We start from the raw sequence: 12,379 nt of genomic DNA, 5'->3' as shown, positions 1-12,379 counted from the left end.
ATCCCTACAAAAGAATGGCCCTGACTAACATTAACCTGTACCTTTCACAAATCACTTACCTCACAAAAATCTTGGTTACTCGAACTACTGCAATACAGCGAGCGCCACTACTGCCAGCTAAATAAAGATTCAAACTACGGAAGGCACTAACTACTGATAGGCATAGTTAGCAAATGAAAGATTTTAATAGAGAACAAACAATGTATTTACCTTAATAGTGTTGAAAAATCATAATATACATAGCAGTTCATGACATCCAGTCTTACAAATTTCAAAACTCCGCCATTTCTCTCCCCACATCCACCACTGCTGGCGGCTCACCTCCAACTGCACAACGCTACGCGCTGTTAACATTCAGCTGCCCAGCACTACAATGGCAGACAACAATGCAAACTAGCCACAGACTGCACACAGCACAGCCAGTGATCTTCATACAGAGCCCTACGTGGCGTTACCAATAAGAAAACATAAACAGCCTACTTACATAACCCCCATGCTCCCCACAAAAAATTTTACAAATTGTTTTGTCAGTGGCCAATAATGATTTCATAAAATTTTTCGTAATTACAATAACAAAGATATCAAATGCACACACTTATTGATACAATGTTGGTCAAAAGCTAAAATTTTCTCACAGTCCATAATGACAGTCCTGATCATTCATCACAGTAAAACTGCAGTGTTTTTCTCAAAGTCTGAGCAGTAAAAGAAAATGCACACGGAAGTAGTGGATTTCCATGCAGTCTTGAAGAAGTAGTGTTGTCCTTCCAACGGAAAGACAGTGCTGACTCTCGACATGCAGACAGGTAGTGGGCCACAACAGAGCAAACCCACAGCAGAGTCATTCGAAGTTTTGAAGATCATTGGTAGGTAGGTCATCACAGAGTAGACCCACTGTAGTCCTGGTAGAGATTACGGTATTGGTGGGCCACCAGAGGTGCAGACCCACTGTAGTCGTGGTAGAGATTGTGTTATTGGTGGGCCACCAGAGGTGCAGACCCACTGCAATCCTTGTAGAAATAATGGTATTGGTGAGTCAGAAAAGGTGTAGACCCACTGTAGTCCTTCTAGAAATAATGGTATTGGTGGGTCATCAAAGATGCAGACCCACTGTAGTCCTTGTAGAGATGGCCAGCAGCCATCTGTTGCGACTGTGCAGGTGCACAATCACCATCGAAGAGTCTTGCGGACAATATAGCAAGTCCATAAGCCACCACTTGTGCACTCACAAAGTTTTTTGGAATTGTCCTTAGAACCAGCAATGCTGTTATCCAGTCCCTTGCTGAATTATTAACACATGTGCAAAAACTAACAGTCCCTACTTCTTGCATATTGACCATATACTATGACCAACAGAAACGTGTGCAGTGAAATGGAACTTACAAGTTAATAATATGATGAACTGGTGTCAATTACAATTTTATAACATAAGAATACAGTTACAAAGGTACAAAATACATCATTAAAGAACATAGCAATACAGATAACATTTGTAGTAAAGGCTTTACAAAAGAATCGAAATAACATATACATCAGTGTTACAGGAATTATGACATGAGTACATACATAAAAGATCAGAATAACTTTCGAAACATCAACTTCGCACATGAGCATTAAAACAGAACAGAACAAATAATGTCTAAACATCTTTACAAAGAAAATAACATATTATCAGAAAAATTCTACAACATAACTCTTATTAGGTAAACACATTAAGACAGGAAAAACACAAATTCACTTAGTGTAATAACACAAAAATACAGGACAGGGTTTGTTTTCAGTGTGACATTTGATACTGGAGTCCACCACAAAACTTCATTCCACGTATCTTTCCTCTTATTTCAACATTTGTTTCCACCAAAAAAGTTCTATCCAAGCATGCTTTCTGTATTTATATGTTCACACATTTCTTACCTCATTATTTATTTACCATTATCTTACCTCATCATTTATTTCCAAGAAAATCCTACCTAAACCTGTTGTCCCTAAACCCTACTTTTTGGTTCACATCCTCTTTCAAAATTCTTTTTTTTTTTGGCCAAACCATTTTCTTATAGCTTCTCAATGCATTTCTTCCAAGTCATCACAACTCGTTCTCTTATATGGCCTACCCCATCTTAAGCTAACTTAAATCTACTGAGTTCAGATGCTAAACTAAGGGACGAGGCAATGCAGCAGCACAAAACAATTAACACAAACAGCAATGACAAAAAAATGCAAATTGGCAAAGCAAGCAGCAATATTACAACTAATATAAGGCAATGAGCAGCAAACAAGAAAAATAAAACAGTAGTAAAACTGGCTTAACAGAGTAATGTAAAGTGAAATTTAGTAGCACTACACCTGGCAAACAGCAGCAACAGCAGCGACACTTATATCTAAACATGACATAGCTCAAGCAGAAAAAATATTACAGAAAAATGGCCATTTTTGATACCTATGTCACATCTTAACATTAGAGTGATGCATCACAAAAACTTACTCTGCAAGAAAGTTACCAAGTCATTAAAAAAATTATTGCTGCAATTCCTGTGAAGGGGAATGTCTATTTGTGCTCTCTTTTCTAAGAAAGTATATCATAAACGTATTCTTAACTGGGTCTGTAGACAGAAAATAGTGATATTAGTACATTTATTAAATTTTATAATAACCAATGCTGCAGTGCAGCTAGAAACTAGATATTAAATAAAATGAGCAAATATGTACAAAGGAAGGCATGGAACATCATTCATTAGCCATATGGCATTTCAAAAGGTAGTAAAAAAATCTCTCAACTAGAAAGACAGTAGTCATAATCAGGTGTATAGACATAAAAATATTTTTCGTCATTTCATTAGGCATTTCAGTAAATATCATAAATTAAGAGCTCCACAGTGTTATCATATGTTTTCAAGTTTGAGCGTGTCGTATTTGCGATGCTTTCTACAAAGGAATGTCAATAGCAAGGACCTCTGAAAGGCACACACTAATGGCTTTTTTCCAGGCGACTGTCGCGCAGCTGGGTGGCCACGACTCATTACGTGAAGTTGGTCACTTAACTTTCTTACTGAAATATTTATGACACCAGTTTGCATTACAGTGAGAGTCTCATATAAAAATTTCACAGGTCGAGAATTTGCATTTCAAATGTGTAGAAACAAAATCCTATGAATATAACAGTGTTCTAAAAGTTTTCGTCGGCATTGTGAAACATTCACGTATTTACACACATTTCATAACTCTTAAAGTACGATTCTTGGTTTCCAACATCCTTTTCCACAAATCAGAGTCCCTAACCACTACTCATTATTCATATATGTATTCGTCGACACTTCTTCAATATTTCATCATAATAAATACGTAGCATAATGAAATTCCTCATATATGGTAGCATCATCTTATTGATCATAAACATACCTCAATAGCATAATACACATCGTCCTCGTAATAATAACATCATAACACCTCAGTCAAATCTCAAACACGTCGTAGCTTTCTGCAATAATGTCAAAACCTAAAAAAATTCTCTGCTTATTTCAATAGTGTCATCTACCTCAAACGTACTTTAAAATCATGCTCCCTTACCAAATACATCATTCAAAGCTCTCATAGTATCACAATGGTTCTGAAAAAATATGAACAGTTCACAAAGTACAGACAAAATACAATTTCATAAGTGTGAAGTTACCCAACTGTGTAATTGCGTAAACATGTGTCACTGATGTAGTAAAAAAATGTTTATCCCTCTGTTAAATGATCAGATAGCTGTGTAATTTGTGTGTTAGAGAAATATGGTACCGATGTGTAAAGCTGTATAAGCAAATACCATATTAGCTAGGACTCCTTGTGCTTGCCAAACACATGGTACACAAAGTAAGCGTGTACCCCCCTGAGGATTAACGTAATTATACCCTCAGGTGTTACAGATTACAGCAATGGAATGAAATGTATCACGGAAAACCTTTGTATCATTGTACTTCAAATATCTTAAAAAATAAATGATTTAAGTACAAAATTAATCACTCAAATATGTGTCCTGTAGCGCTAAATGTGCGTCTTGCTGTAAGATAATCTCTGTGGAAGTGTCGTAGTTATTGTCCTCCGGAAGCTAAGTTCTGCAGAAGCGAATGTAATTACCTCATGATAAACAAAAGTGAAATGCTTATTGCCATGATGAAGAAAGTACTGTGCTGTAACGTATTGTTGTGTTACGGAAAAGGCAGTCTCATTGTAGCTATACCACAAAAGTTACTACTAAAACATGTTCTACTTTCCAGAATAATACAGAAGAACTGTGCAGATATAAAACAGAAACACTGCAAAAGCAACATTGTAAATTGTCACTCATTAGTAGCCTTGTGATAAAATCGTGTAGCTGTCACATAAACTAACCACTGTGTCATCTGGTATCTCGCAGAAAGTATTTTAAATCCAGAATGCATTTTCAAGTAAACCAAAATGTTGCATTAAAATCTCATTAGCAGTACCAGTAGATGTTCTAAGTATGTAAGCCTGATAGTCGTTACGTAATCCTGCAACTAACAAGCAAGAATGTACAAATAACAACACTGCGTTGTCTGTTCACTATAACAATGAATTCGTAATTTCTGTTTAAAAATGTTCCCTACGTTCTAGACTGGATAGTTAACTTCAAACATTGTTGTATGGTAACAGTTTCTAAGTCTGACAAATTGTACTAATAGCGTGAAGTGAAAGTATTATGGCAAATAAATAAACGGTTCTACAAGTGAAATGTGGTGTGAACCTGTACTCTTCTAGTACGCAGAGTTTCAACTTCAACGCAACTATCATGTGGTATATGTCGGTAAGAAGTGCTAAAATTTTTCTCAAGGTTAGCGTCTATGTTATTTTTCTCTGAGCCAGCCGGCGCATGTGGCTGCCTGCGGTGCAAGTCATTGTCTGTCTCTTTGTTGGCGCACGCCGTTGTTCGGATTAGGAGACCTGACTTCTACAAATTCACCTTGACGAGAAGGCCCTGCCCTGTTTGAAGCTCGCCAGTTCTGATGGAATTTAGGTCTGTCGTTTTGTCGGTAGTTTACATAGATTCTTGTTTGTCGGTCATGTGTTGGAGAATTTCTCCCAGAATCGTATCTGCGTGGTGGACTGTTGCGTCTGAAGTTATTCTGTCTCCCTTGATAATAATTATTTTGGTTCCCATATTGTCTGCTTCTATGGTAATCTCTGTCATGTTCATTACTACGGAAATGCGATCTTTCTCTGTAACTATTATTACTCTGCCAATGGTTATCATATGGGTGGTGTCTGTTTTGGTCACGATTTGCGTTGTAAGAATAGACTTGTCGTGTCCAGTTATTGTTTCTGTCATTACGGAATTGTGACGGATGTGACCCATAGTGATTGTTTTCCTGTTTTCGCATCCCGAACTGTCTGTGTCAATTTCTAATTCTTGTAAGAGTCCCTGAAAAGCCTCAATGTCGTCTTTGCAACGTCCTGCCAAAATAATATGTCGTAAATGTTCAGGTAATTTGATTAAGCGAATGCGGATGAGTTCTGAGGGGCTGTATGGGTTTGACAGGTACTGATTCTTGTGCAACATGTCTTCACAATATTTCACAAGACTGGAAAATTCAGATTGTTCGAAATGTTTCATCATTATGATGCTATGTTTTACTCGGTCTTGTGTAGCTTGAGACCAATATGCTGAGAGGAACGCATGGTAAAATTCTCCTTCACTGTGACAATCGTGAATGACCGATCGCATTCTTACAGCTGGTTCATTCTCTAAATAGCCACACATAAATTCTAATCTGTGCTCTAATGACCAGTTGGGAGGAAAACAATGAGAGAATTGATGGAGCCACGCTTGTGGATGAATGTCGTTGCCAGAATTTTTAAATGTTTTAAATTTACGTGTAGTGATGAACAGCTTATAGTCAAAATCATCATGTCGGCGAGTCGCATATCGGTCATTGTTACGTCGTTTCGGCGGTTCCATTTCAAGATTCCGTGCACCTTGCCAATTTCTTTCATAATTTCCGAAATGCGCTGTGTTATTATTTTGTGGCTATTCCGTATTTCTATGTCCCTCTTCCCGTGTTGGGGCGCGAGTGTCCTCTGAAATATGTAATTCTTGTATTACCTGTGTTAGCTGATCTTGTACTTCCCGGATTTCTCTTTGGTGTTGCGTATTAATTTGATTCTGATTTTGTTTGAATTTCCTAATTTGTTCGCACTCTTCTGTGTCATTAAAGACTACCGGTTTTGTGTCATTCAGATTATCATCTCCCTTCGTAGATAAATTATTTAGCTGATCCGAAAGTTCTACTACTTTTTCTGATACTGAACTAATTTCCTCCATGTGTCGTTCTGAACCAATTTTCAGAGTATCTACTGTGTCCTTTAAGTTTTTCTGAGTTTTTGCAAGTTGTGTAACCGAATCGGTAGATGCAACTGAGTCAATTTTAGCTTGAAGGTCTCATGATGTTCATGAACAATAGTTTGCAGTTCTTTTATGGCTGCTTCGTGATTCTGTAATGCATTTTCATGCCACGAAAAATAGATTGAAAATGCTCACAAATTTGTGTTTTTACGTCATTACAGACTTTTTGACATTTCGATTCAATGTTATGTAACTTAGTAGTTAAATCTTCACGTGTTTGTTCAAGCGTGGTGTCTAACTTCCGAAGATTTTGTTCCATTGTGTCTAACTTTGGAAGCTTTTGCTGTGTTTGTCTCTGATTTTGTTCCACTGTGTCTAACTTTCGAAGATTTTGTTCCATTGTGTCTAACTTTTGAAGCTTTTGCTGTGTTTGTCCCATTTGTTGTATTAATGGTAATAACAATGCACTGGTGTCTGAAACATGTTCCTCAGTGCTTCTCGGCAGTGAATTTGCACCGGCAACATTCACATTTTGACAAGCAGAAAATGTGTCTTGACTTATTTGAGAAAACGGTGAGGAGCCAAAACCTGAATCTACAGTATTTGCGAAATTGTGTCCTGAGGCGAGCTATTGCCGACCGATCGATCGATAATGCTTCCCTGTTCACTAATTGTTTCACTGTCTACGCCATTATTTGCCGCCCACTCCATTTCCCTATGCACAGTTACCAAATTACTAGTTTGAACAATAGTTAATTCATTACACGGTGGCGCTAACACACTGCTTTCGTCTTCACTGTCATTTCTCAGTTTACTTTGGGGCCTAGTATTACGTTTTTCACACGCCATTATTGTCACAATATTTCACATGACAACACAGAAAAGCACAGTTTGAAGAGCAAAGTAAGAAAACACATTAACATAGCACTGAAAATAATATCTAGTTAATTGCAAGCGCAGCTGCGAAATACTTGGTGCAAATCTACATGCATGCCACAACAACAATGAAAGACTGCATCTACAAAGGAGATTCTCTCTACAATTACGCGCTCGCAATAAACAATAGCTACACTAATTACACAAACTACAAGAAAAAATCAGACGATTCCAGTGAGGTATCCTCGGCTAAGGGTCGACATATGAAACGTCCCCTTTTAACAATTATGCATGACTGACCTTAAACTGACACACAATATTTTTAGTGCAACTCAATCTGACTTTCAATAATCCCTACAAAAGAATGGCCCTGACTAACATTAACCTATACCTTTCACAAATCACTTACCTCACAAAAATCTTGGTTACTCGAACTACTGCAATACAGCGAGCGCCACTACTGCCAGCTAAATAAAAGATTCAAACTACGGAAGGCACTAACTACTGATAGGCATAGTTAGCAAATGAAAGATTTTAATAGAGAACAAACAATGTATTTACCTTAATAGTGTTGAAAAATCATAATATACATAGCAGTTCATGACATCCAGTCTTACAAATTTCAAAACTCCGCCATTTCTCTCCCCACATCCACCACTGCTGGCGGCTCACCTCCAACTGCACAACGCTACGCGCTGTTAACATCCAGCTGCCCAACACTACAATGGCAGACAACAATGCAAACTAGCCACAGCCAGTGATTTTCATACAGAGCGCTACGTGGCGTTACCAATAAGAAAACATAAACAGCCTACTTACAGTATGACTGGAGCATAAAAAGTATCGACGGATGGTGTAGCACATAACAAACACTGACGGCGAACCTCAAGGCAGTACACAATTAAAATCACACCTCTTGACGCACACGAGAAACAGCACTAAACACAACACTGACGTGGCACACTGACGATGATCAAAACGGAGGATATTCTAGGCGCAAGAAGATGAGGGAGACCGGAAGAAGTGAGGGAGGGAGGGATGGAAGGGAAGAGTGGGGAGAGATGGATGGGGGCCGTGCTGAAGAGGGCCAGGTAGGGAGGGATGTGGGAAGGAAAGAGGCAAGTATGGGGCGCAGGGTCTCAGGGGGGGTGAGAAGGAGGTAAATCCGCTCTGGGGGAAGGAGGGGAGAGGAAAAAGGGGGCCCTGGGGAGGGGGGGGGGAACAAGGCCAGGTTATAGTTGGAAGGAAGGGTAGGTGTCACAGCGAAGTTCGTCATCCAGGAGGGGGAGGCAGTGGAAATAGCCCTGATGAAGGAGATGGAGGGTATGGAGGTGGAGAGAGGGAGGGATACAGTTATAGAGTCGCGGCAATGGTGGGGGGGTGGAGAGGAAGGAGGAAACCAGAGGGTGGGGGGGGGATCAAGCCTGCGGACAATGTAAAGGATGCAGAGATGTTGGAGGAACAGGAGGAGGTGGGGGAAGGGGATCGGTTCATACAGGAGCCGTGTGGGGGAAGGAAGGCGGATATGGAAAGCAAGGCGGAGCACATGGCGTTCAAGGATTTGGAGGGCCTTCTAAAAGCGGGTGGGGGCAGAGATCCAGGCAACGCTGGCATAAAAAAAGGATAGGACGGATGAAGGATTTGTAGGTTTGGAGGATGGTAGAAGGATGCAATCCCCACGTCCGGCCAGACAGGAGTTTCAGAAGGTGGAGGTGGGAATGGGCTTTCTGCTGGACAGTCTGGAGATGAGGGATCCAGGTGAGGTGTCGGTCGAGGGTGAGGCCAAGGTATCAAAGGGTAGGGGTGAGCTGGATGGGACGACCATAAAGTGTGAGGTAGAAATCATGGAGGCGAAAGGAGCGAGTGATGTGGCCTCTGATGATTGCCTGGGTTTTGGAGGGTTTGAGACGGAGGAACCACTGGTTACACCAAGTGGTGAACTGGTTAAGATGGGTTTGGAGGGTATGTTGGGACCGTTGAAGGATATCGAGAGCCAGGAAGGCGGTGTCATCAGCATACTGGAGAAGGTGGACTGGTGGGGGTGGCTTGGGCACATCAGCCATATACAAGAGATAAAGGAGAGGGGAGAGGACAGAACCCTGGGGGTCGCCAGCCATGGGATAAAAGATACTGGAGTTGGTGTTGTGGAGGGGACATAGGAAGGACAGTGCGAGAGGAAGGAAGCGACCAGATGTACAAAATTGATAGGCAGGGCGTAGGTTTGGAGTTTAAAGAAGAGACTGGGATGCCATACACGGTCATAGGCATTTTGGAGGTCAAGGGAAACAAAAATGGTGGAGCGACGGGAGTTGAGCTGGAGGGACAGAAGGTGAATGAGGTTTAGGAGTTGGTCTTCAGCAGAGAAGGAGGGTCGGAAGCCACACTGGGTAAAGGTGAGGAGGTGGTGTTGAGTAAGGTGCTGATGGATACAGTGGGAGAGGATGGATTCAAAGACCTTACTGAAGATGGAGATGAGGCAGATGGGACGATAGGAAGAGGGGGCAGGAGGAGGTTTGTTGGGTTTGAGGAATAAGAGGACGTGGGAGGTCTTCCACAGGTCAGGGTAGAATCCAGTAGAGAGGATGACATTATAGAGATGGGCAAAGACAGTCAGGAAGGAATAGGAGCTTTCTCTAAGGTGGCGGTAGGTGACACAGTCGTGACCAGGGGCCATGTTGGGTTTGGACCAGAGGATAAGTTTAATGTCTTGTGCTGTGATGGGAGTGTTTATGTTGGAGGGGGGCAACTGCCCCAAGTACTGGAGACTAGGAGCAAGTGGAGAGACCGAGGTATCGGCACGTTCCATGACGGTGGGGAAAAGAGAATAATCAAAGTGGGGATCATCTGGGACTGAGAAGACCTCAGAAAGGTGGGAAGCGAAGTGGTTGGCCTTACTGAGATTGTCAGGAAGGGGGCGATCGTTATGGAGAAGGGGGTAGTGGGGAGCGGAAAGGGAACCAGTAAGGCGATGGAAGGCAGACCAGTACTTGGAGGAGTTGATAGGGAGGGTGGCGTTGAGTCATGTGCAGGTCTGGCGCCAGTCTCGGCGATTCGTTGCTGTAATAAGGTTCCGTACTTGTCACTGTATTTGCCGGTGGCGTTGGAGGTTATTCCTGCCATGAGTGTGCAGGAAGGAGCGATAGAGGCTGCGGGATTCATGGAGGAGGAGGACAGCCAGCGGAAGGACAGTGAAACGGTATGGGTGGATGGTTTTAGTAGGAACATGGGCCTCCACGGCGTCAGTAATTACCTTCTGAAGGAAGGACGAGGTGTGGATGATGTCAGGATGGCGATAGGTAAGAGGGTGGCTTTCGACCTGGGTGGAGATGGAGTCCCGGTAGGCATCCCAGTTGGCACGGTGATAGTCATGGACGACCTTGGGAGGGGCGCAGGTTGCGGAGCCAGAGGGGGGCGGTGAGCAGACGTTATGGTGAGAAGGAGAGGGAGGTGATCGCTACCTGTGGGGTCATGGACGGCAACAGCGATACGCCCAAGAAGGTTGGCGGAGGTAATGTCAACATCGGGGGTGGTGTCACTTTCGAGTTGGGTGTGCTGGGGAAGGGGAACAAGGTCACCTTGGATCATGGAGAGGAACTGATGCCACCGCCGAAGGGCGGCAGGAGTGCGGCTATGGATGTTGAGGTCGGCGGCAGTCACATAGGTGGTGAAGGTGCGGTCAGTGTGTGAGATGAAGTCATAAGGAAGAGGAGCAGTGGAGTGGACATAGATGGTGGCACAGGTAACGGTGAGGGAGGGGAAGAAGACGCTGAGGATAAGGTGTTCAGTGGGGTCGTTGAGGAGAGGTTGTGGCCGGACAGGTATATGCTTAAGGTGGCCAATCGCGACTCCACCCTGTGCACGAGGACCAGGAGCGTCAGTGTGGTGGAGGATATAGGGAGAGGTGCGGATAGAATGGTGGGGCTGGAGAAAGGTTTCGTTCAAGAGGAAGGTGTCGACCTGGTGGTGGGAGAGGGTGTGCATGAGGAGGTATTTGTTGGAGCGGAAGGAGCAGATGTTCAGGAAGAGGATGCGATACTCGTGCAGCTCCATGGCGGGAAGGAGGGGGGGGGGGAAGAGAGGGAAGGGAAGAGGCTTAAACTAGGGTATCGAGGCGGGTGAAGGTGAAGTGGGCTCGGTTGTGGGAGTAAGTGGTGAAGGTGTTCAGGTGGAAAATGGAGCGAGCGGCAAGGGAGATTTGTTGGAAGGTGTGGGGGCGCTGAAAAGGGTGAATGTTTTGGAGTACAACGGTAAGGAACCGGATGATGTCCTCGGCCGTGGGGGGTGGACGGAGGGAATTGTTGGGATGGACAGGGGGATTGACGGGACGGACAGGGACTGTAAGCTCAGGGGTGGCTGGAGGGGGTTTAGCTTTACACTTGAGGGAGTAGGTGGGATGAGGGCCATTGCAGGTGTTACAGGAAGGAGGAACAGCGAGGTTGGGGTAGTTCTTAAGAAAGTGGGAGGCCTTGCAATGGGGACAGGTTGGGGGGTTTTTGCAGTTGGGAGTCGGGTGGTCATTGTACATCAGGCACCGCTGGCAACGGTAGGATTGGGGACGGGGTTTGGAGGATTCGACAGGGTGGCGACGGTGGTATATCAGGACACCCTGGGTGAGGAGATGGTCAATGGAGGGGGCAGACTCAGAGAAGACCCGCACGAGGTAGGTGGGACCAGAGGCATTATGGATACGGTGGGCTGAGCGGATTTCCAAGTCCGGGTGGGAGTTCAGTTCTGCCAACACTTCATCCTCCATGATCACCAGGCTAAGCTCGGTGATCACAGCAGTGTAGGTGGGGGCGAGCTATCTTATCAACAGAGATGCAGGTTTTCAGATGAGAGTCCCTTGGACTACAGCACTGGCTGCTATTAAATTAAAACAGAAGATTCAACAACTTCCGATTCACGACCCGACGCAGCGCATTGCTGTAATTTAATTTAGCTCTTAGCCACAGGAGCGTCTGGTAGCAGACTTATTGCCCACAGCGCAGATGCTGAAGCCCTCTCTGCGGCTCCCGCCAGGAGGCACTATGAGCGTAAACTTCCTCCAATTGTGAGCGTCTCTTCGCGCACGCGTGTTGCTCGCTCCTGGCCTGATAAATTTCGACATCGCCCCGTGATTATCACCAGTCGCGCCTTGCAGCAGTGACAGCACCAACTAACATC

Source organism: Schistocerca cancellata, chromosome 7 (assembly GCF_023864275.1).
Source record: "Schistocerca cancellata isolate TAMUIC-IGC-003103 chromosome 7, iqSchCanc2.1, whole genome shotgun sequence".
NCBI classification, from domain to species: Eukaryota; Metazoa; Arthropoda; class Insecta; order Orthoptera; family Acrididae; genus Schistocerca; species Schistocerca cancellata.
The sequence above is the reverse complement of the archived record's forward strand: the minus strand, read 5'-3'. Positions refer to the sequence as shown.